Below are 22,233 nucleotides of genomic sequence, written 5' to 3' on the forward strand. Positions count from 1 at the left end.
TACTGAGAATATTCAATACAAATTCTACTTTACTTCCATAAAGAAAAGCTTCCGGTAAACCTCCATGTTTTCCATTCTCAACCCTAAGCATGACTATAATTACTCACCAAATATTATAAAAGAGAAAAGCCCATTTTGCTTTATTTTAGGCCTTAAATATCCATAGCCAAAACAGGCAGTTTGGGGACTAATTGTTCAATCCCCCACAGACACTATTCAGCTATGGCCAAAAAGTTCTCCCTTGTGGCTTAATCCTACATAGTTTAGCATGCTTCTTTAGACCACTCCATAAATCTTGTCAGCTAGAGCCTGTGCAGAAGGAATGTGAGGCTATGACCAGAGCAGCTGGACTCTCATCTGTAAAAGAGTCAGGAAAAAACAGTTGATTCTGCCTTCCTCTAGTGAAACTAGCTGAAGCTCCTCCACACACCATCTTCAGGCAGTTGTTCACTTGGTGAGACCAGCATGAAGTTGAGATACCAAGAAGTCAGCAACATCCTGACCCTTTGCATGCCATGACTGCCATGGTTTCTTCTCTTCCAGATATTTACAGATCCACAGTGGGCCTAATAAGTTTTGTTTTATGAGTAACTAAGGAATATTAGATGATGTGGAGAGGAAAAGTGATCGTGCTAAACATTTCTAGCTTATTATTTAATACATAGTTTTTGTTTGACACCAGAGTGGTGGACCAGTTTAGAAGAGTTGATTTGTCATGCTTATGAGCATCGAGAATATTCATTTTCTGTGACTGAACTTGTTAGTAGAGCCTCCTGGCCTTACTGGATGCTCTTTGGCTGCCTGTACATGCTTTCCTTGAGTTTAAAGAGAGTCGATTTTCTTCTTCCATTTTTCCTATCTCTCTTCAGTTTGGTTTGAATCTCTATACCTAGCAGTTACAGTTATTTGTTGCTCAGCATGGGCAAAGTTGAACTCCTAGCCCAGGTTGCTTAATACCCCCTGATTTTAGCCAACCAATCCAACTAGTGGTCTTTAATATTTGTTTTCAGTGGCTGGTACCTTGAAACCCTGAGTCACCATTGAGTACAGAGTGTACTAAGAGGTTGTTTAGGCAGCTAAGTAAAAGGAAGAGATGTCTTTTAAACAGGTCCTAGAAGAGGATCTTGAGATTCTTTAAGTTACCATATCTCATATGATTTATGTTCCTAACATAGGAGGGATTACACGCAAGGATTATCCTGCATGGTACAGATCTATTTGGGGGGGGGGGGGAGGGGTAGGGGAAGGAATTCCCCAGGGATGAGAGGATGATACAGGAATTATTCTACTTTTTTTTCTTTGGAGGATAATTAGGGGTAGCCAAGAGTGTAGGTGTGTTTTCCAACAAGATCACTGCCCAAAGCTGAGCAAGTCTCTGACAGGTAAATGTGAGTCTTGAGTTTAGGGAAAGCTGATCCTGAAGTAAAAGCAATGCCATGGACAGCACCCTACCAGCTTTTTTCTTCATTACTGAATAAGGACCATGCCAGTGCCCCTAGTCCTTCTGCAGACAAGTTCACCAGCCATTTTGAAGTTGAAGGTCTGTTTCTGGGTGCCTGTGCTCTGGCTTTTCCTACCTATGATTTGTCTAGATATACCATGAATTAGACAATCCTGCTTGAGTAATTTTTCTAAGTAAATTAATCCTGAGAAGTTGGCCATCATACTTTGCTGTGGTAATTTCGATTCATCACAACCAAACAGGAGCTCAGTCATTCTCTCCATCTTTGTTCAGTTTGAAGGTACAGAAGTCCTTGGATGGAAACAGTTGATGTAGAAGGAAACCAAATGCAAAGGCCAGGGATGGCAGTTTCCATTAGCTTGACTATGCCTTAGGCATAAGAAAGTTAACCAGGCAAGCTACTCTTTTTATTCCACTCATTCTTTTTCACTGTTTTCCAAAGTAGATTATTACCATATTTCAGTGGTTAATCTCCCCTATTCCCCAAGGAAATCAGTGTCCTCTGGTTGACATGAGCATAAAGCTACATAAGGTATTAAAATTAGAGTTGCTGGCATTCTGCTTTTACCAAGGCAAGACTGCTGTGTTTAACTTTTTGGAGGTCCTTGATTGTTCATCTGGAGTAGCCACTTCTGAAGATTAAAGGACAGTTGGTAAACCAAGATAAAGTCCAGCTAGTCTGAAATTATGTAATTTTACCTATGATAAATCAGACAAAGAGAATTCTTGTCTTCTTTGAGTTTACAGTCTGGCTAAGGAGGAGAGGCAGTATTAAATGGAGCTTACAGATTATAAGTGTCTTCAGAATTTGATGTAACTGAATATCAATTAGTACCTGAACCAGATCAGAGCAGTGGGAAAGGTAAGGTAGCTGAAATGTAAGGTAGGCATTAGATAAGATTTACATGCATTCCAAGTAAGGACAAAGGAGTAGATGGTCTGAATATAGCTTATGGACATAAGTATTAGAAGAGGAGACTTGGAGGTTGTCTCCTACTATTAACAATGTGGGGAGAGAATGAAAAATGAAAGAAGGAAGGAAGAGAAAGAGGGAATGAAAGAAGGAGAGAGGAAGGAAGGAAACTTAAATGTTGGTTCACATTTCAAATCAACACTTCATATAAAAATCAAGATTTTATTGTTGAATATTCACATGTAAAAAGTGCATATACATGGATCCCAGGTCTAAGTGTAAAATGAAAAACTATAAAACTTCTAAAAGATAACAAAGGACAGAACCTAGATAGTTTGGTTGTGATGTTTTTAAACACAAAACCAAAAGCATGATATGTGGGAAAAAAATGTTGAAGAAAATTGAATATTTACTTTTGTCAACTTGATTAAACTGAAAAGCACCTACAAGATTAGGAAAGTACAGATCGAGGGGTGTATATGAGAGTGTTTTCAGAAAGGGCTTACTAAGGGGAAATTCATAACCTAAATATGGATGGAAGCATCCTACTGGTTGGAGATTTTAATGGAATAAACAGGGGAAGAGGAGAGAGCCACTAGCACATATAGCATTTCTGCTTCTTGGCTCCCATGAGGCTAGAAGACTCCTTCTCCACAAGATTACATTGCCATGATATTCACCTCAACTCTGACACAAGTAATGGAACTAGCCCACAATGAACTTAATCCTCTGAAACATTCAGGCAAAATAAGTTCTTTCCCCTGCTAAATTTATTCTGTCAAGTATTTTGTCACAATGATAAACTCTGACTAACACAAAGATTTCATTTAAACTAAAAATGTCTATCCTATAATAGACACTGTTAAGATAAAAAGATGAAGCACAGACTAGGAACAATATTTGCAAAACATACAAAGGATCAATATTTTAGATGTACCAAAGACCTTTGTTAAGACTCAACAATACATAAAACAATTGGAAGAAAGACAGCCTCTTCAGCAAATGGTGCTGGCAAAATTGGTTAAACACGTGTAGAGATTTAAAGCTATATATCACCTTATACCAGAAACAACTCCAAATGGATCAAAGACTTTGAAGTCAAAGCAGATACCCTAAAAACATTACAGGATGAAATAGGAGTAACCCTAGGTCTCGTTGGCACAAATCAAAGGAAGGTTGGACAAACGTGATTTCATGAAGCTGCAGAGCTTCTGCATGGCAAAGGACATAGTTAGCAAGACCAATAGAAAGCCCACAGATTGGGAGAAGATCTTCACTAGCCATACAATAGACAAGGGCCTCATATCTAAAATATATTTACTCAGAAAATTAAATCAACCAATAACAAATCGCCAAAGAAATAACTGCCTGATTAATAAGTGGGCTAAAGACTTAAAGAGAGACTTCTCTGAAGAGGAAATAAGAATGGCCAATAAGCACATGAAGAAATGCTCAACTTCTCTGCCCATAAAAGAAATGCAAATCAAAACAACATTGAGATTTTATCTCACCCCAGTTAGAGTGGCTATAATCAAGAAATCTAATAAGAACAGATGGTGGAGGGTATGTGACAAAGTGGACCCCTACTGTATTGTTGGTGGGAGTATAAGCTTATTCAACCACTCTAGAAAGCAGTATGGAGGTTCCTCAGAAGATTCCACATAGAGCTCCCTTATGAGCCAGCAATCCCACTTCTGGGCATTTACCCAAATGATTACAAACAAGGCCACACTAAAGCTACCAGCACAGCTATGTTTATTGCAGCATTATTTACCATAGCTAAGATATGGAACCAACCCAGATGCCCCTCAGTAGATGAATGGATCAAGAAAATGTGGTATATATATATTATACATATACATATATATATAATATATATATATATAATGTATACACACACACAATGGAATTCTATGCCTCCATCAGAAAGAATGACACTGCCCCATTTGTTAGGAAATGGGAAGACTTGGAAAAATTTATATTAAGTGAAATAAGCCAGGTCCAAAGAAACATAGGTCCCATGGTTTCCCTTATTTGCAATACCTTGTATATGTCTGGGATAATCTTACCAGACAAGTAGAAAAGCTTAAAAACTATGTACATATGACCATATAAGAGGATGTTAAGTGAAATGAACCCCAAGATAGGCACACAAGTGGTTTTTCTTTCTTGCTATGTTTTTTTTAACGTATTTAAAATGTACTATGTGATTTTTTTTTCTTTTATGTTCTTAGTCCACGATATGACCCGTTTTCACTTTATTTGATTCTGGTGTCCTGCATCTTGTATAAACATTTTTCTAATTTGGGAAGGGGAAGGGAAGTAACAAAATGCTGAAATAAAGATACAGGTTGACCCATTATAAAAATGAGATGTACAAGATACTGTTGAAAATGAACTTTACAACTTAGGTGGGGAGGGAGGGAGGAGTTGGGGAGGTGGGGAGGAAAGTGATAGTAGGGGAAAAACAAATGAGGGGGTAACAATGTTCGATAGAAAAGGTACTCATTACCTTTAATGAGGTAACTGTAACTGTAACCCCCCTGTACCTTATCTTTACAATAAAAAATTTAAATTTTTAAAAATAAAACAATTATAAAGAGGATGAATTATGATCAAAGTACATTAATTTATGTTTGAAAATATTGCATTGATACCCTTAAATAATCAATCCATACTAATAAAAGCACAGTTAAAATATGGACAAGAAACCCAAATAGATTCTTGACCAAATATATCCAAATAGCAAATAAACATATGAAAAAAATGTTTTACATCATCTATCACAAAGAAAAAAATTGAAATAAGAGGCACCATTTCACAATTATTAGAATATTCTGAAACTCAGAATACTGACAGCAGTAGATGTTGGTGAAGATATAGAGCAGTGGAAATCTTCATTCACTACTGGTGGGAATGCAAAGGAATACAGGCACTTGGGAAACAATTTGACAGTTTCTTAACATCTTACACACACTTTTTACCATATGATCTAGCATTCGTGCTCCTTAGTATTTACCCAAAACTTATATATACAGACAAATATATACATGGATGTTTTTCAACAATCATATTTATAATTGCCAGTACTTGAAAGCAGTTATGATATTCTTCAATGGGTATGAGTGGATAAACTGTAATAGCCTCAAACAATTATGGAGCAATAAAAAATATGAGCTTTCAAGTCATAGCAAAATCATGGTACAATCTTAAATGCATATTCCTAAGTGAAAGAGTATAGTCTCCTTGAGTATGGAAGGCCATTAGATAGAGAGGCCACGGTATCCTAGTGAAGCCCTATACCCTAACCTCTAATCATTTGAATACAGCCACATGAGTTAATCCAGACAAATTCTGGTAATATAATCCCCCAAATTCTGGTAATATATTGTGGTTGTTTTTCCTCCTTCCACAGTGATCAACAAGTTGACATGGTACCAACCTCTTCTAGATGATAGTGATTGTTAAGGCAGAAATAAATGATGTGAGGGAAGTTAGGGAATGTCCTAATAGGGACATTGCATACTGCAGTAATTCCTCCAAATTAGAAGCTACTAGGTGTGTATTTTTTTCAGACTACTGAGTTAGGGGTGAAAGGGATTGTTAGGATTCAAAAAAGGATAGTAGAGCCAGGCGCCGGTGACTCATGTCTATAATCCTAGCTCCTCAGGAGGCTGAGATATGAGGATCATGGTTCAAAGCCAGCTTGGGCAGGAAAGTCTGTGAGACTCTGGTCTCTAATAAAACACTCAGAAAACTAGAAGTGGCGCTGTAGTTCAAGTGGTAGAGTGCTAACCTTTAGCTGAAGAGCTGAGGGATAACACCCAGGCCCAGAGTTCAAGCTCCACGACTAAGAAAGAAAAGGGGGTAGTAGATCTGGGACATTTATAGCCATGGTAGAAATCAGCCTGAGTTCCTTGACTAAGTGGTCCCAGCCTCTATGAAATAACTGCTCTGTAGACTCATAAATAAAATAATTTTTCTCATCTTTTCCTCTTTACACACACATGCATTCCTAAATTATTTCTAGTGACCTGAAAGATGTACACATGCCAAATGCTGGTGAGAGCCTGCCAGAGTCAATTATCCCCTCCCTCCTTACTGCCAGCAAGCAATGCTGGAGCTGTCCCTGGAATCCAGAGGGTAAACAAGGCCTGCTTCCAGGCAGACTGGTTTCTCTGGAGCACTCCTGGATCTTCTGTGTTTGATTCAGCTGCTCTCAGATGAAACTGTGGAGGGAGGGGAGGACTTTAGGGATACCCTCTAAATTTCTACATATTCTCTATTATTTGCTCTACATTCATTCAACAATTAAATACTTACTGTGGGCAGGTGAGTTTGGGATTGCTGAAGATACTATGCTTAAAAGAAAAATTAGAGCACTGGAGGTGTGGATTAAATGGTAGAACACTAGCTGTGAGCAAGAAAAAAACAAGAGCAGTAGGTTCTGAATTGGTACTGGTGGGGGGGGGGATAGGAAGAGGAAAATTGGGAGTATGACTATGGTAGAGCATGTAGGACTACTTAGCATGTGGGAGGCCCTGGGTTCAATCTTTGGAACAAAAAAACAACAAAAACAGAATTATGTTGGTTGCTGATGGCTCACACCTGAAATCCTAGCTACTTAGAAGGCTGAGACTTAAGGATTGCAGTTTAAAGCCAACTCAGGAAAATCTGAGACTCTTACCTCCGATTAACCACCAAAAAGCCAGAAGTGGAAGCATGGCTCAAGTATAGAAGGCCAACACTGAGCAAAGCTAAGAGACAGTGCCCAGGCCCCGAGTTCAAGCCCCAATATTGGTGCATGAATACGTGCATACACCCCCCCACACACACACACATAACACCAAACTAGAAATTCTGTACTCATGAATATCATAGTCTAGTGGACACAGGAGGAAAATGTATGCCTACTATATCAGTTGTCAAGAAAGTCTATTGTAGAAAAATCTAGTGTAGAATGAAGGAGATAGAGATTTGGAAGAGAAGGAGAAAAGTTACCTTAGTGCCTTGTCTGTAAAATGAGGTGATCTTCCCCATCATAGTTGGTTGAGGAACTATATATATATATATATATATATATATATATATATATATATATATATATATATATAGTCCATCATGGGGCTTGAACTCTGGGCCTGGGCGCTGTCCCTCAGCTCTTCAGCTCAAGGAGAGCGCTCTACCACTTGAGCCACAGGGCCACTTCCAGTTTTCTGGTGGTTTATTGGAGATAAGAGTCTCACAAACATTCTTGACTGGGCTGGTTTTGAACCACGATCCTCAGATCTCAGCCTCCTGAGTAGCTAGGATTACAGGCGTGAGCCACAGCACCCAGCTGGTAGAGGAATAATTGAGGTCACCCCTTTCTCTCTGTTTCATATATTCAGCACTATGAGTGGTAACTGTTAGTGTTACTTTGGAGTGCTCTCTCCATACACTATCTTGTTAGTAGAGCATGTATATATATGTATATATATGCCATGGCATATACTGTTGCTTTGTAAAGAAATGCCTTGAATGTTCCACCCACCTTTTCCAGCAGCTCCTTACCTGGCATCTGAGCCTACAGTGAAAGCCAGTCCAGTCTGGATCTTTCTGTGCAGAAGAGGACCTGCTTCTGTAGAAAGAGGTGCTACCCCACCTTAACTCAAGACCAGTAAGGGTTCCTGTCCCACAGGATACCTGATGAGTTATGTATGTAGTGTTATTTGTTGAGGCTAAATGAATCATAACATGAATAATAAGCATTAGAAAAGTGATCAGTAATGACATTTTAAAAGTAATTTAATCATTCCAGTTCCTCTGTATGCCAAAAAAGTTACACCCAAAGAAGCAACTATGATTTTACTAGAAATGTCTTTGTCATTCTTTGGAATGCAGGCTTTGGAGAAAGGAAGTTTTCCCCTGGGGTTAGAGCTGTTTTCAGAGGAGGATCTTCCTGGGAGAATGAGGATACTGCTGCTTACCCACCTGTGAGCAGAAAAGATCTCTGTTCTGTCTTGGCAGAACACTTGGGCAGTCACTTGAAAGCATAATCCTTTTCTGCAGGAATCATTTGACTTTCTTGCTACTTCTCAAAGCTCTCCCACTGTTTCCCCACCCCCGCAAGTCCAGCTTCCTTGTTTTCTGCTATTTCTTGGATATGTCTGAAACTTTCCCTCTGTCACCTCTAGCTCCTTGGGCTATAGAGGCTACAGCTTATCTAAGTCACAAGCCACATTCCCTTGATGTGTTGTGTGATTATTGCTGGTGTGACCTGGTTACTTCTCTGGGTAGCAAACACTTGGCTTTTCCCTTTCTTTAGACAAGATCTCTCTAACAAATCAGATGTGCTTCACTTGGTTGAAGGTGGCTTTTCCCACATGATAATTCATCTGAAATTTATTAAATAAATGCTCTTTGTTATTAGTGAGTCTTCATTTTTTAATATAAACACTCCTTGAGATAACCCTCACTCTTTATGACCCAGTATATTTCTCAAGTGTCTCATGTTAATCAGTGATGCTTGGCTTTCTACAGCCTGTCTGCAAAGGGCTATGGGAGGAACTAGGTACCATTTTCATGCATAGCCACATCCCTGTTTCCAGCAGCGTAGAAATCATGAGAATATGTTTGCCATAACATATTATTCTTTTTTTCACTTCTATAAACCAAAGTCACTTAAAGGGTGTATATTGTTCTCTAAGCTTATTAATCTTATTAATAATCTAAAATAATTCTTTAAACTTGCCATGCCAAGATAATGCATGCTTAAAGGCCTTGAGGCCTTGAGGGTTATAATTGAAGTGAATGAGTTTCATTCTGTATTGAACTGTCCTCAAATGCCTTCTGGTACCTTTTTCATTTGTGTAGACCATTGTTAGGTATTTTAAACCTGAGACCTTTGATGAATCTTTAGGGAAGGATATAGGCTTAAGATTTCACATGGCTTTCAGCACTATTATGCTGTGAGGACTTTGAAGGCACTCTATCTGCAGCACTATTTTTCTCACTTAGGGTTAATTTGGAATTGTTTCTCCCACTGTGTATATAATGTGCAAAGAAACTTATTGTAGATTCAGATTCTACTTTGGGCAAATTAAAAATACATAAGTGTTAAAGTACTGCTTTTGAAACCATGTTAGTGAATCTGGGAGGCAGATGCTTCTTAACTAGGGAAATAGCCTCAAGATCTTGGTTTTTAACCCTTCTCTGCATTGAGTCATGTTTGCACTAATTTTCCCAGGTAATCTGAGTTTAGTGTGAATGCTCAGAGTGTGGTTGTATGCAGCATTGCCATGGGCATCACCTTAAGCCTGCTAGGTAGAAATCTCTACCACTATCCCTGCCCTACCTCAGACAAATGGAATCAGTGAACTGGGCCCAAAAGTCTGTGTATATTCCTGTTGTAACTCTGATCTATGCTTGTCTAAGAACCATGGGACATAATAGTATAGGATATTAGGTTGTTGAACTTGCAGAATACAAACCAGAATTTACATTATTGTAAAGCTCTGATGGCTAAGGCTGTGTCAGTCCTTGCATTCTGATTGTGCAGTGAAAACAGTAGTGGGCTTCACAGAGGCCCCTCCCCCCAGCCTTTCAGGTCTTTAACAACTTAAATGGTTACATAGAGGTGGATTTAATTTTCAGAGGAGTCTAATCAGATCAGTTCACTAGTGTGGCATTTTCAGATTCCCTAAGAAAGCTTAGCCAATTGCTGTCCAAATATAGGCCTCTTGGTCCCAAATCAAGAGAAGATGGGTTCATCATTTATGCCAGCAAATATTTTCACTGAACAATCTACTGCACATGTATTATGAGAAAACTAAGATGCTAGAGGTGACGAGAAAGCAGCTGTGATACTGAAAATAGTGGATCTCCATCAACATGGACAGCAGTTTTCAATGAATATTTGCAAAACTGCTGCAGCAAAGGCTGGGTATGGGAATTATCAGACAAGAAATGAGTTGGACAAAATTCAGTAGGTTTTGGCTAGAGTGAAGGCCATTTCTTAACTATGCAAAATTGAGCCAGTAATATTTGCCCTCTCTGAGCTCTTCTGAGAATAGTAATGATTATATCTACCTTTAAGGCTGATTTGATGGTAGATAGAAATAATGCCTTGTTGTCACATTAGGTAGATAGTTTAGTTCAGAGTAAGAAGTCTAAAAATTGGTTGTACTACACATTGTTATGGCATATTGATCTATAAATAATGCATGGTGGCATATAAACAATACCATTTGGGCCAACTGTAATGGATAGCATATATAACAGTGGTTCCTTATGGTTATATCACCTAGTGACACCATAGCTGTCTTAATTTGTTCAATTCTGTTTTGTTCCCCCATTGAATAAATCATTTATGGATACATTTCTCAGAACATATATTTATTAATAAGCAATATGTAATTATTTTTACTGTATTATCTGTTCTAGGACCATCTCCCACCAATGAACAAGCTCTTTGTGTTGATTTATTTTAGTACTGGCATTAGATAGGCAGTCAGTTTTTGGGAGTATTTCTTTGACTTTGATATAACACAAAAGCAACCTTGATTAAAAATAATTTTCAACAACACATCTAACATTGGTAAACTATGAGTATTAAAACACATTGAAATCAGTGGAAGCACTGCCTTATAAAAGGCTTCAAGATGTTTGTACAAATTCAGTAGGCATGAGTGTATTCCTTGAGGAGCCTTGTCAAGCTACCTACCCTACTGTTTTTCTCTTGGGTGGAGCCAACTGGAGCTACACTAATTATACTAGAAACTAATTGCAATCTCAAGCCTTCATTGGGGAATAATTTAGCCTCAGGAATTCCTCTGCAGCCTCTGACTGTGTGTTAATTTGACTACTATTATGACAAAAAGGAAAACAATTCTGAAGAAAAAAATCATTCTGAAACTTGGCATCTTAGTCATTTACTGCATCTGCTCTGTTGGGTTCTATTCCAATGTCTATCAACTTCCTTCACAGGGAAGCAGTGTGTTTATCACTAATACATTGCTTCCATGTTCCTTCCAATACTCTTTACAAGTTGAAGACAGACAGCTGGTGATTGGACTATCCCTTGTCTGTCATTAAAAAAATGTTCAGAAAAAAGGATGCAATCACTTCTTTAAGTATTATCCTGTTAACTCTTATTGCCTAGTGGAAGAAGAATTTCTTTAGGGAAAAACAAGATGGTAACTGTCTATAGAGAAATAAAGGCAGAATTGCCCATTTATGTATGATGTTTTTGGATCCTAGAAAGAAATATTACCCAATCAGAATAGCATAATTCAAAGAGATTTATTCATAAAAGGGTTTGTAGAAGAGAATCACATGACATAGTACAATAAGCCAGGGATATTGACTTCCAAGCAGTCACCACTTTTAGGCTATAGGGACACGAGTTGAAAATGGTACTAGAATCCAGAAAGTGATTAATAGATTCTCTAATAGATGCCTTGAAAGGCGCAGTAACCTGTGCCCAAGGGACACAGGTAAGTGGAAAATGGAGTTAATGCCTAGGCCCTCTTCTTCCTCCTCCTGCTATCCTGACAGAACTCCCCATTGGCAAACTCAATAGAAACCCAGAGAGTGCAGAAATCCTTCTAATGAACCAATGCTGTTAGCTCCCAGAGAAGGGGCAGGAGGAAGAGCTGTCTGGAGGTGTCTAGAGAGGTGAGTACCACAGTCCAGCATAGCTGTGGTGCAAACAGTAGGGATGCTCAGCAAGAAAGGACTTCCTGGTACATTTTGTAAGGTGAAATACTATCCAGTACATCAGGAGAATAAGGTCATCCTAAGTGTTGCTACACAGGGACCTGCAAAGGGGAAAGAGGTGGTAGACAACCTTGACTCGCAAGCCAACTTGCATATTAGCATTACCTGGGGAGCCTAAGATTAGAAAATACCAACACCAAGACTCTCTCCTGTGGTTTCACTTACTTAATGGCTTAGTCTTGGTTTTTTCCAAGAGATTTTGATAGGCAGATAGAGTTGAAAAGCACTCTTGTATATTATGTAATACCAATTATGTAAGACTCCAAGAGTTAGCCATGCAAGTGTGTATACATGTCTGAAATATTTCTGGGATGATGCAGAGGAATGAATCTGTATGACTGTCTCATTTCTGAAGGTGGCAGATGGTCCAGCGGCCTATGGTGGGAAGAACTACCTTTATGTAGTATGGGAATTTTTTACATGTTTACTTTTGTTCACCTTCAGAAACGCAGTTAAAAATAGACTTGCCTGATTTTGAAGTTACCATTCATTCGTTTTCTTAAAACTGTGTGATGTATCCTTTCGAGGAAGAAGTGTTCATTTTAATCATTAAGATCTTATATATCCTTCGTAGCTAGAGTCTGAGCATAGTTTGGAGAACAAAATCTTACACCAAAAAGGTATAGCTGTAGAGGTACTAACAATGAAATTAAGCCATTATGTCATTCTACCAATGGCCACATGACTCTTTCTATCAAAGCTGTCCTTTTCAGGGTTCCAGGTCAGTTTAGGTAAACGTGGTAACTAACTCTCAGCACAGCAAGATCTTTCATGGAGATGAATTGAGCTCTCAAGGAGCTAAGTGGAATGGATCAAGTTAGGCCCCTGCCTCTGAACTATTTCAGACTTTATACTAAAATGTGGAAAGCCTAACTTAGGAAAATAGAAAGTACTTTTGAATGTTGAAACTACTCATGAACTCCTTATACACACCCCAACCAACAATGTGAAAATTAAGTAGTTCAGTTATATTGAGCTATGTATAGTTATTTCGTGTGATCTTTGTCTGTCACTTTCCATCTGCTGTCTACTCAATTTCCCTTAAAAAGCTCATTTTAAAGCAGAATATATAATGGAAAAGCCTTCACTTCTGACCTTTATAGAGATACACTGGAGTTGCTCAATAATAATCAGCAGTTGCCCTGGTAACCTCAGACACACAGCTGAAATCACCTGTGTTCGTCACCAGCCCCTGCCTCAGGAGAGTAAAGATCACCTGCTTTGTGCTAATGGCACAGGGACATTTTAGTAATTTTTCAATGCCTTCAGCTTCAATTGTAAAAGCAGAAATGAGGCTGCTTATAATTACTAAAAAAATGTTTTTTGTTTTATATGCTCGTGACTAGGTAGTGAGATAGAGTAGAAAGCATCCTAGGTTTTGAAGAAGTTGGAAAAAGCTGTTCAGAGTCTTTTGTTCAGCTCTCTTCTCACAACCTTAGAAGATTTAAGTAGGTGGAACTCAGACTTGAATTTGAGGATAGAGACACCAGGAATAGAAGGGGAGGAGAACTGGCAAGTCTGTTATGTCAGAAATCGTTGACAAAGATGACACAAACCCACTACCTCTTGCACTTTGCCTTGAAGAATATTGCTTGGAAGATGACAAATCCAGAGCTGAAGCACAGGAGACATCCTTACTCTTCGTATGAGTTTCCTTGCTTCTACTGTCTCAAGAAGCTGTCATGCTCCTGTATATCCACATGCTGTGCCTTACAGCGTAGACTTAATGCTAGGAACTCCATACGACTCCACTTCCTCTGAGAGAAAAAACAGGCTCCCACCCCCAGACACATATATCCTTCCTTCTTCCTACTCTTCTCTTTATCCATTGTATGGAAATGGAACTAGAAGAAATATGGCCTTAGTTATCCTATCAGCACTTGCAATGTTCAGTTGTCATAGTAAAACTGGCAGGAGATCAAGAATCAAGTAGTAGAATCATGGAAATCCTGGACACACTAATCCAGGAAAGACAAGATTCATAGTAGTGATTGTCATTGCCAATATAATCATCCCAGACAGAAATTAGACCCTTCATTATGCCAAGAGAAATAGGCAAAGATTTAATTACTAGCAAGCAAATACCTACCAGTTGTTCTTGCTCTCCTCTCATAAATCTCTGTAGAACACAAACTTATTTGTACCTTATGTTTCCCCTTGGAGGATGGCACTACCATAGCCCAACTGCACTCTGAAGTATTAACTGGTCTAGAATCAGAATCCATAGGCATCATCAGGAATTAGCATTCAGGGGCTGGAAAGGTGGCTAAGTGGTAGAGTGCTTTCCTCACATGCATAAGGCCCTAGGTTTGATCCCTTATCACCACATAAACAGAAAAAGCGGAAGTGGCACTGTGGCTCAAGTGGTAAAGCCCTAGCCTTGAGCTGAAGAGCTGAGGGACAGCCCTCAGACCCAGAGTTCAATCCCCATGACCGATAATTTAAAAAAAAAAAAGCATCCAGAGTCAGCCATATTTGACAGACAGTTCTTCACAGTCCTCTCACATTTATTGAAAACCTACTGCGAAGTCATTATTCTAGACTCTATGAAATTTGGTGAGTTGTACTCTTGCCTCAAATCTCTTATTGTCCAGATTTGGAGGAAGGGTGGACCTGTTAGCTCACTTATGTAGCAGAGTATTACTGACAATATAAAATTTTAATTATTAAGTGGCTTCACCATTTATTCAAAATATGTAATGTCTAGCCAGGCTCCAGTAGCTCACAGCTGTAATGCTAGCCTCTACAGATGGTGAGATCTGAGGATCACAGTTTGAAGTCAGCCCTGGAAGGAAAGTCCATTAGACTCTTATCTCTAATTAACCACCAGAAAATAGGAAGTGGTTCTGTGGGTCAAAGTGATAAGAGCATTAGCCTTGATCAGAAAAAGCTCAGGGACAACTCCCAGCCCCTGAGATCAAGCCCCACAACTGACCAAACAAACAAATAAATTTAATGTTGAATGAAGTTTCTTTGCAGCTGCACACTGTCTGGGCAGGGCTTCGAGTTATTTCCTTGCTTCATCATCTGTATCTGTATCTACATTTATAGTTTTCCTGTCTATATTGGTCTAACTGTGATTTGAGGAGGAGGCACTCTGGTTTCATAATGTAACTTTTATCTTGTTCACCAACAGGCTTCTTACCTCTCAGACTGCTGATTGTTAAGGACTAGGCTTAGGAAAAATCAAATTTTTTTTCCCCACCAAAGTCTGTAATGGCTCCTATGTTTTAGATGTCCATAAACTTAAAATTTGGATTGCAAAAACGTGATAAAAAGTGTCTTATCATTTGAATGTTGAATTTATAAGTCCTCTTCCCAAAAGAGTTTCCATTATGACATATTTACATATTTGTGCAATTTGTTCTTTCCAATTAGAATTTTACTAATATTTGTAGTGGCAAAAATCCATAACATTTCCCAGTGTAAAGCGCTGCACTAAATACTCTGTTAAATTAAATTTTACCTCATACTTAAAGGATTGTTCCTAACTTTATATGGGAAAGGAAAGTTTTGAGAAGTAGTAGATCTTTAAACTCTGAATCAGTGTAGCCAGGAAAAAATAAGTGGTGAGAGACTGTGCCTTGCTGTGGGTTAGGGAGAGTTTTGCCAGTAAATTTTAATGCAGTACCTAAATCTCTATATGAGGCCAAAGGCTCTTTTTTTCTGGTTCTTTCCTATAAAGAAATTCTAAATGAAATTATCTCTTCCTTGCAAGTCAGTTCCTAAGTTCTGCCTTGAATTTCAGCACAGATCAATTAGATCTTTTGCCTATAAGCAAGCACTCAATTCAGTATTATGTAGGAAGAAACTCTTCTTGCTGTATTTTTCTTTGTATACCTAGTTGATTTTCCTTGGCTTATCTTCCACTTCTGGAAATGTCAGCTTCTAGAGTTTATTTTTTTCTATTGTATACAAGTCCAGAGATAATACAAAGGGTGGACTAATAAAACCAGAGTGGAGTTAAAAACTTCAAATACAGCTGGCTCTGAACTAGAGCATAGCGAGCTCCATGAAGCCATAACTTGAATACTCTGTTGAAATAGTCTAAGCCAGCTTTCCACCTTGTGAATCATTTTGAGTTTACCCTTTACGGGTAAGTTCATACTGTGACCCACTGAACTTGGCACACCTCACGAAGAATTAAATCTGTATGTGCAAAAATGTTGAGTGAAATCTAAGACCCTCATCTACAATCTGAATATATAATCAGTGGGTTGGACACCCAAACAGGAGAGCAGTGTGATTTTCAGCAGAACTATATTTGTATGCTGCGCAGAGCCTTATACTTAGGTTTACTCTAGATTCATGTAAAAGTACAGGATTTTCTGTAAATTAGAAAATGAAAACACTATCTCTACTCAGTTGAGCTGACCTCTATGTTTTGCCACCTATGAAGGCAGCCCCTTTTTTTTTGGAAAGGATACCAGCCTTCCAAGATTACTTTCCTATGTGTCACAGCAGGGCTGGCCTTGTTCCATGCTGCAGCTGTGAAACTGAATTGTGTGTCTGTGTGAAGTTTGAGTTGAAATCAAGAACCCCCCTCCCCCTAAAGGCCATGCTCTGTTTTTTTTCCGAGTATAGGTAAAAGTTTTTGGTGGCATTGAGAAGAAGAGGAAAGAGAGATCAGGTATTTTCAATAGGGAAGGAACTTGGAGAAAAAAGAATGATCTAAAAAAGAAAGTTTGAGTTACAGGGATTTTCATGTGTGGTGTTCCATGTAACCAAGTTACCTCATAAAGCCTTCATTTTGTTTTTAAATGGTACTTATTATTCGATCTTTCACAGTACTAACAGTTTGGCTGCTGGGGACAGAGACTTGAGGTCATATCCCACCTCTGCTGGTCATTAGTTCTTTTACAGTGAACAAGTTATTTCTCTTCTGTAAACTTGATCTGTTCAACAGGAAATAATAGTATCCACTTCTTATACTGTTTTATCAATTAAATGAAGTAGTTCATGGAAACCACTTTGCATGGCTTCTAGTGCTTAATAAAGGTCACCTGCTATAATATGTGAAAATAACTAAGAATTTCACATATCTTTAGAGGTCACTTCATGATGGGCACATAGTAAGAAGGGAGGCTACACCAGGATCCAATCACATTTAAGGAAATGTACTTATTACCTGACTTATGTAACTATAACCCCTCTGTACACCTTTACAATATAAATGAATGAATGAACGAATATGGTAACTCTACCCCCACAATGCACCACACACCTGGCAGTGAGCACAAAAGCTGAGTCACCAGAAGAGCCACAATTCTGTCAGGTCTCTATTACTGTTGCCTACCTCAGGTTAGAGTGATCAAGGAAATATGAAAGGGCAGCTCAGGCCAGAATACTAAGAAAGACTGCTCAGGGGTTCAGGCAGAACAATAGTTACAGGCAACTGGGGCCAGTGGGGGGAAGGCAAGGATCAGAAGGAAGTCATAGGCTCTTTTGGCTCCATATAACCACGCTTCAGCTCCTTGGTATGTTAGTTGTCTTGGCTCTCTGCTTTTGCTTGATGTTACCCACCTGGCTTATCATTGTCACCATTTGGGGTATGTGTCATCCCCCCCTTCATGACTCTGTTTCCTTATAACATTGGCTTGCCAAGCCCTCTTTTGGCCACAGTGCTATCTTATAGCTTCCCTTTCCATGGACTTTCACCCTCAGCTTCTGGTGAATTCTCTGATTCCTTGCCCTGTTTCCTGAGAAACAGTCTGATTGGCTGAACTCAGCTTTCTGCTAAGTCAGGTCATTGGCTGGTGGCCAGTCTTGTGGCAAAAGAGTAATGTAAAATCACCTGTTGCCAGAGAGGCTGGTTACTTACTCTTCCTGCAGAACTGAAGGTAGAGAAGCTTCTAAGGTTGTCTCATGCAGGATAGACCTCAACTTTTACACAATTATAATAAACTTGATTACTAGGTTTCCCCTTTTCCAATATTTTGGAAGCACCTCTCATACAAGTTTTACATTCAAAGAGCTGAAAGTTAATTGCTGATGAGATGAGGTACAGAAGAACATTTTAAAAGTCCAAACAACTGTAATAATACAGTGGCTCAGGTAAAGAGCAAGCAGCAACAGGAACAAGATGTATCCCTAGGAAAAATGCTTCTTGTGTCCCTTTTTTTCTTAGTGTAGTTCAAGAAATTTCAGTGTTTGTGACACAGGTATCCCATGACTTGCCTTTTTTGTGATGCTGGAGAACAACCTAGGGCCTCATTCATACATGCTAGGCAAGCATGCTGCCTGATCTCACTGAATGTCTTCACTGTGTATATTACAGGCTTACTTCATTTTATTGTGCTTTACTTTATTGAGATTTTGGAGAGTGTACTTTTACAAATTGAGGGTTCCTGCATTGAGCAATTCTATGGTCCGTTTTTATCAACCACTCAGATGCTCATCAGCATGTTTTAGCAATAAATTATTGTTAACTGGGGTATGTATGTTTTATACATTATGCTAGTACACACTTAATAGACTAGAATATAATATAAACATAACTGTTATATGCACTGAGAAACCAAAAAATTCATATGACTGCTTTACTGTGATATTTGCTTTATTATAGTGCTCTGGAACCAAACCTACAGCATCTCTGAAGTATATGTGCATATTAAAAATAAGTTATATGAGGAGAGTGTCCTTAATGATGACAGATGTTGAGATATAAAATTACCATAAAACAAGATTTTAAGTTCTAGATGCTATAGACATGAGAGATGATTTTGAGCTAAGCTGGTCATGGAAGGCTTTGTGATCAATGGGTACTTAAGCTTGTATGGTAAATTATGGATTGGATTTAGCAGAAATGGAATAATGGTGAAAGGCTCAGAATCAGGAACATACAGAGTATGCATGGGGAGCTGCTCACAGTTAACTTTGGACATATGCTTTTCATCTATACTATTACATTTGTTTTGTTTCTTGTGTCAATATGATATTTGCCTCTTTAGACACTTAAGTTGGGGAAGCCTAGTTAAATGCTGTCTTCTCTTTCCAGAATTTCATGCTAACTGGATCCCCATGGAACATCTTCTACCAATTTATATTGTGTAATTGACTTGCCTGAGATGGTCCTTATTTTCATCACAGTTTCGCTTCTCAGTCAAATAGACCTCACCATCTGGAACTTCTTTCTTTCTGTTTTTATTTTTAAAGCTGTATTTTCTCCCACAAAAGGCCTGTTTCCATTTGTAAGTGTCACACAGATTCTATGACATGGATTCATCCTCTTTGCTTTGAGTTTTACATTGTAAAAAGCCAGTCCAAATAGGTTTGAAAATAAGCTATATTTTTCTTCATTTTCTTAAGCTTTACCAAGGAATCTATATTCCTCTTTTCTGTGTTACTCCCTCAAACTAAACACCTCAGACAAATCCTGACCCCTGAAGCTTTCAGCAAGAGCTGTTTTCCTTAAAGTCACACTGAGTCTTTTGGAGACTTTTTGAGAGGGTAGAGCAGATCAGAGACAATGAAGGCAGGCCAGCTTCTTAGTGAGATTAATAAGGACAGAGTATAAATAGTGAACCACATAGCCTAACAGAAGACTCCTACTTGTTTTTACACTTTAGACAGAGTTGCTATGTATAACCTTTAGTTACAGTACTAACCCTGCAAAAGTACACTTGCTATTTATTTTCATTTTGAATTGGTAATAGCCACTCTCTTTCTCAAACTGTAAATGATCTATAGAAATTGCATTTTAGACATCCAGCTATATCTGACACATTTTCAAAAAAGTACCAGGTACTAATGAAATTGTTTCTCAGGCCTTTGAATTGGGAAAGCTTGCTTTCATGCAATCTAGGGCTCTAAAAAAGGTATGCTTTTTCATGTCCTTGCATGTTTCTGATAACAAAATGTTAGTATAAACTTCCCTGATATAGCATCTTTTAAATATACAGAAAGTTGTTATGATGTTTTTATTAACTTAGGCAATCAGGATTCTTGGTTGCAAGTAATTGAAAGCCTAGTTCAACTAACATATTCAAAAAGCTCCCAAATGTTTGTATTCAGGCATGGCTGCAGAGACACATGGAAGTAGAGACACAGATACTGCTTCGAGATCCAGCTCTTTCAACTTAGTTTGCATCTCCACTTAGATGAGTTCTGTGCTTGTGATTGCAAGATGGTCATCACTAGCTGGACTTCTGGAAAAGAAAAGAAAGAGACTAGCATTCCAAATGTTTGAAAGAGCAACCATCTGGTTCTGATTCCTTGTGGCTTATCCCATCCTCCAGTCAGTCTCTGGCCAGAGTATTTGATGCTCTCTGGGGCTAGGCCTGAATCACTCATTCATCTTAAGTAGGTAGGAGTGAAAGAATAGATTTACAAAGTATTTGGACACTAGGAATGGGAGATGGTTTGGTTCTCAGAGAAGAAAGCCCAGACCACAGATTTCCACAGGTGCACCTTTATAACAAGACCTGAGTGAAGGACTTGGTAACTCTATGCTCTAGGGTACAAATTTGTGCTGCCTCCTCATCCGGAGCAGCTCCTTCTAAAGTATCTGTAAAATATCCCTTTTATGGAGTGCAAATGATTGTTTAATAATTTATTTTATTTCTGTAGACTGTCTATTTCAAAAATAATACATGTTATAGGGAGTGTGTATGTGTGTGTGTGTTTAAATGAAGACAGGCAATGTCTCCATCTTACTAGTCTTGGACACTGTTAACTCATTAAAAAAAAATTCTGGGAATATGCTTGCATTATCAGTGCCCATTAAAGATCATTAGAAAATACATGACAAACAGTGGTGTGTCGAGGCTGGCCTCCATTACTTTTAATGATAGTATTATAGGAGTCATTCTAATCATCTTATAGACTCTAGTTTTATAGACTCTAGAAAAAAGAAATTGGAAAAGGACTGGTCCTGTTCTCTTCTGTGAGAGCCATGAGCATACATCTTCTACATCACATCTTGAGAGTTCCTGAGATACAGGCAGTTGGGTAGTAGAATATTGTGGGCACCAAGGCCAGCTCACAAGCTATGTGGAAGTCTCTGCCTTGTCATCCTCTGAGTGTGAATAAAAACTGATTCTTTTACCAGGATCCATTGAGCTCTTGGAAAATTGCACCTTAGTTTGATCCTTCAGTTTTTTTTTTTTTTTTTTTTGATCCTTCAGTTTTTGGTTCATATCCCTGAGAACAAATTTTACTCTTAGAGGTTGAAATCAAATCTTCATAGATGGAATGATAAACTAAAATCAATTAAGCACAAAAGCATTTTACCTGTTTTTATTTATTCATTATAACCCATCAGGTACTATTATGACCACCATTTTGGCAATAGGCACCAGGAGGTTACATTGTGTATGTGATTTGAACCAGCCACTCTGCACCATGGTTGAGTATGACAACACTAACTTATGAATGTAGGAAAGAGACTGGAACAGCCCAGACTTACTCTCTCTTTCTAATTTCTCTAATTTCTTTTCTAATTTCTCTAGTATTCCTCAAACTCATATTCTGGTATAGCTAAAGGAGCTAATAAAAACATGAGGAATAGTGAAGGGGGTACATGAGTACCTAAGAAAGAAGCTATCTAGCCAGAATCTAAAAGAAAATGAGAGGGGAAAGCAAGCAAGAAATAGCTGAAATCGCTATAAGAAAAAATAGAGAATAAAAAGTAGGAACTTGGGGGTGGGCATTCAGGGAGAGGAAAGAGATGTAGAACCTTACTATTGTTTTCATGAGACTGCTACAAAAGTCCTTGTCTACTTGCTGTTCAAGAAATCATGACCATATACTCTCTTAGGACATTAGGGTGGATGTTTATTGTTTGTAACTAGACAACAAGCATTAGCCTAGAGGTTGACCTATGGTATCTAATTTTCTACCCCAGAGAGGTAAACAACCAGTATCAGCAACCCCATTTTGCAGATGGAGTTTTAGGAGGATGAGGTAATTTCTCCAGGGTCCGAAGAACAGAATGGGAATTTGAACTGAGGCCACCAAGTTGTCTATGGTCTTGATTGAAGTTCAGTCTCTCATTTCTCTTGAAATTTGACAGGTGTGCTGCTACCATGTTGGTACATTCCTTCCTATGCAGGGAGGCAGTGGTATTTTTTCCCATTCTGAGGAGAGGATAGGAGAGAGA

The 22,233-nt window shown here is 38.5% G+C and overlaps 1 protein-coding gene across 4 annotated transcripts in view; it reads left to right on the forward strand.

The window, feature by feature from the left end:
• Arhgap26 (Rho GTPase activating protein 26) overlaps positions 1–22,233 on the forward strand; it is a 447,402-nt gene that overhangs the window by 369,508 nt on the left and 55,661 nt on the right. The gene's annotated exons all lie outside the window — the stretch shown is intronic.

This window comes from Dipodomys merriami, unplaced genomic scaffold (assembly GCF_024711535.1).
Source record: "Dipodomys merriami isolate MVZ:Mamm:240054 unplaced genomic scaffold, mDipMer1.0.p SCAF_27, whole genome shotgun sequence".
NCBI lineage: Eukaryota > Metazoa > Chordata > Mammalia > Rodentia > Heteromyidae > Dipodomys > Dipodomys merriami.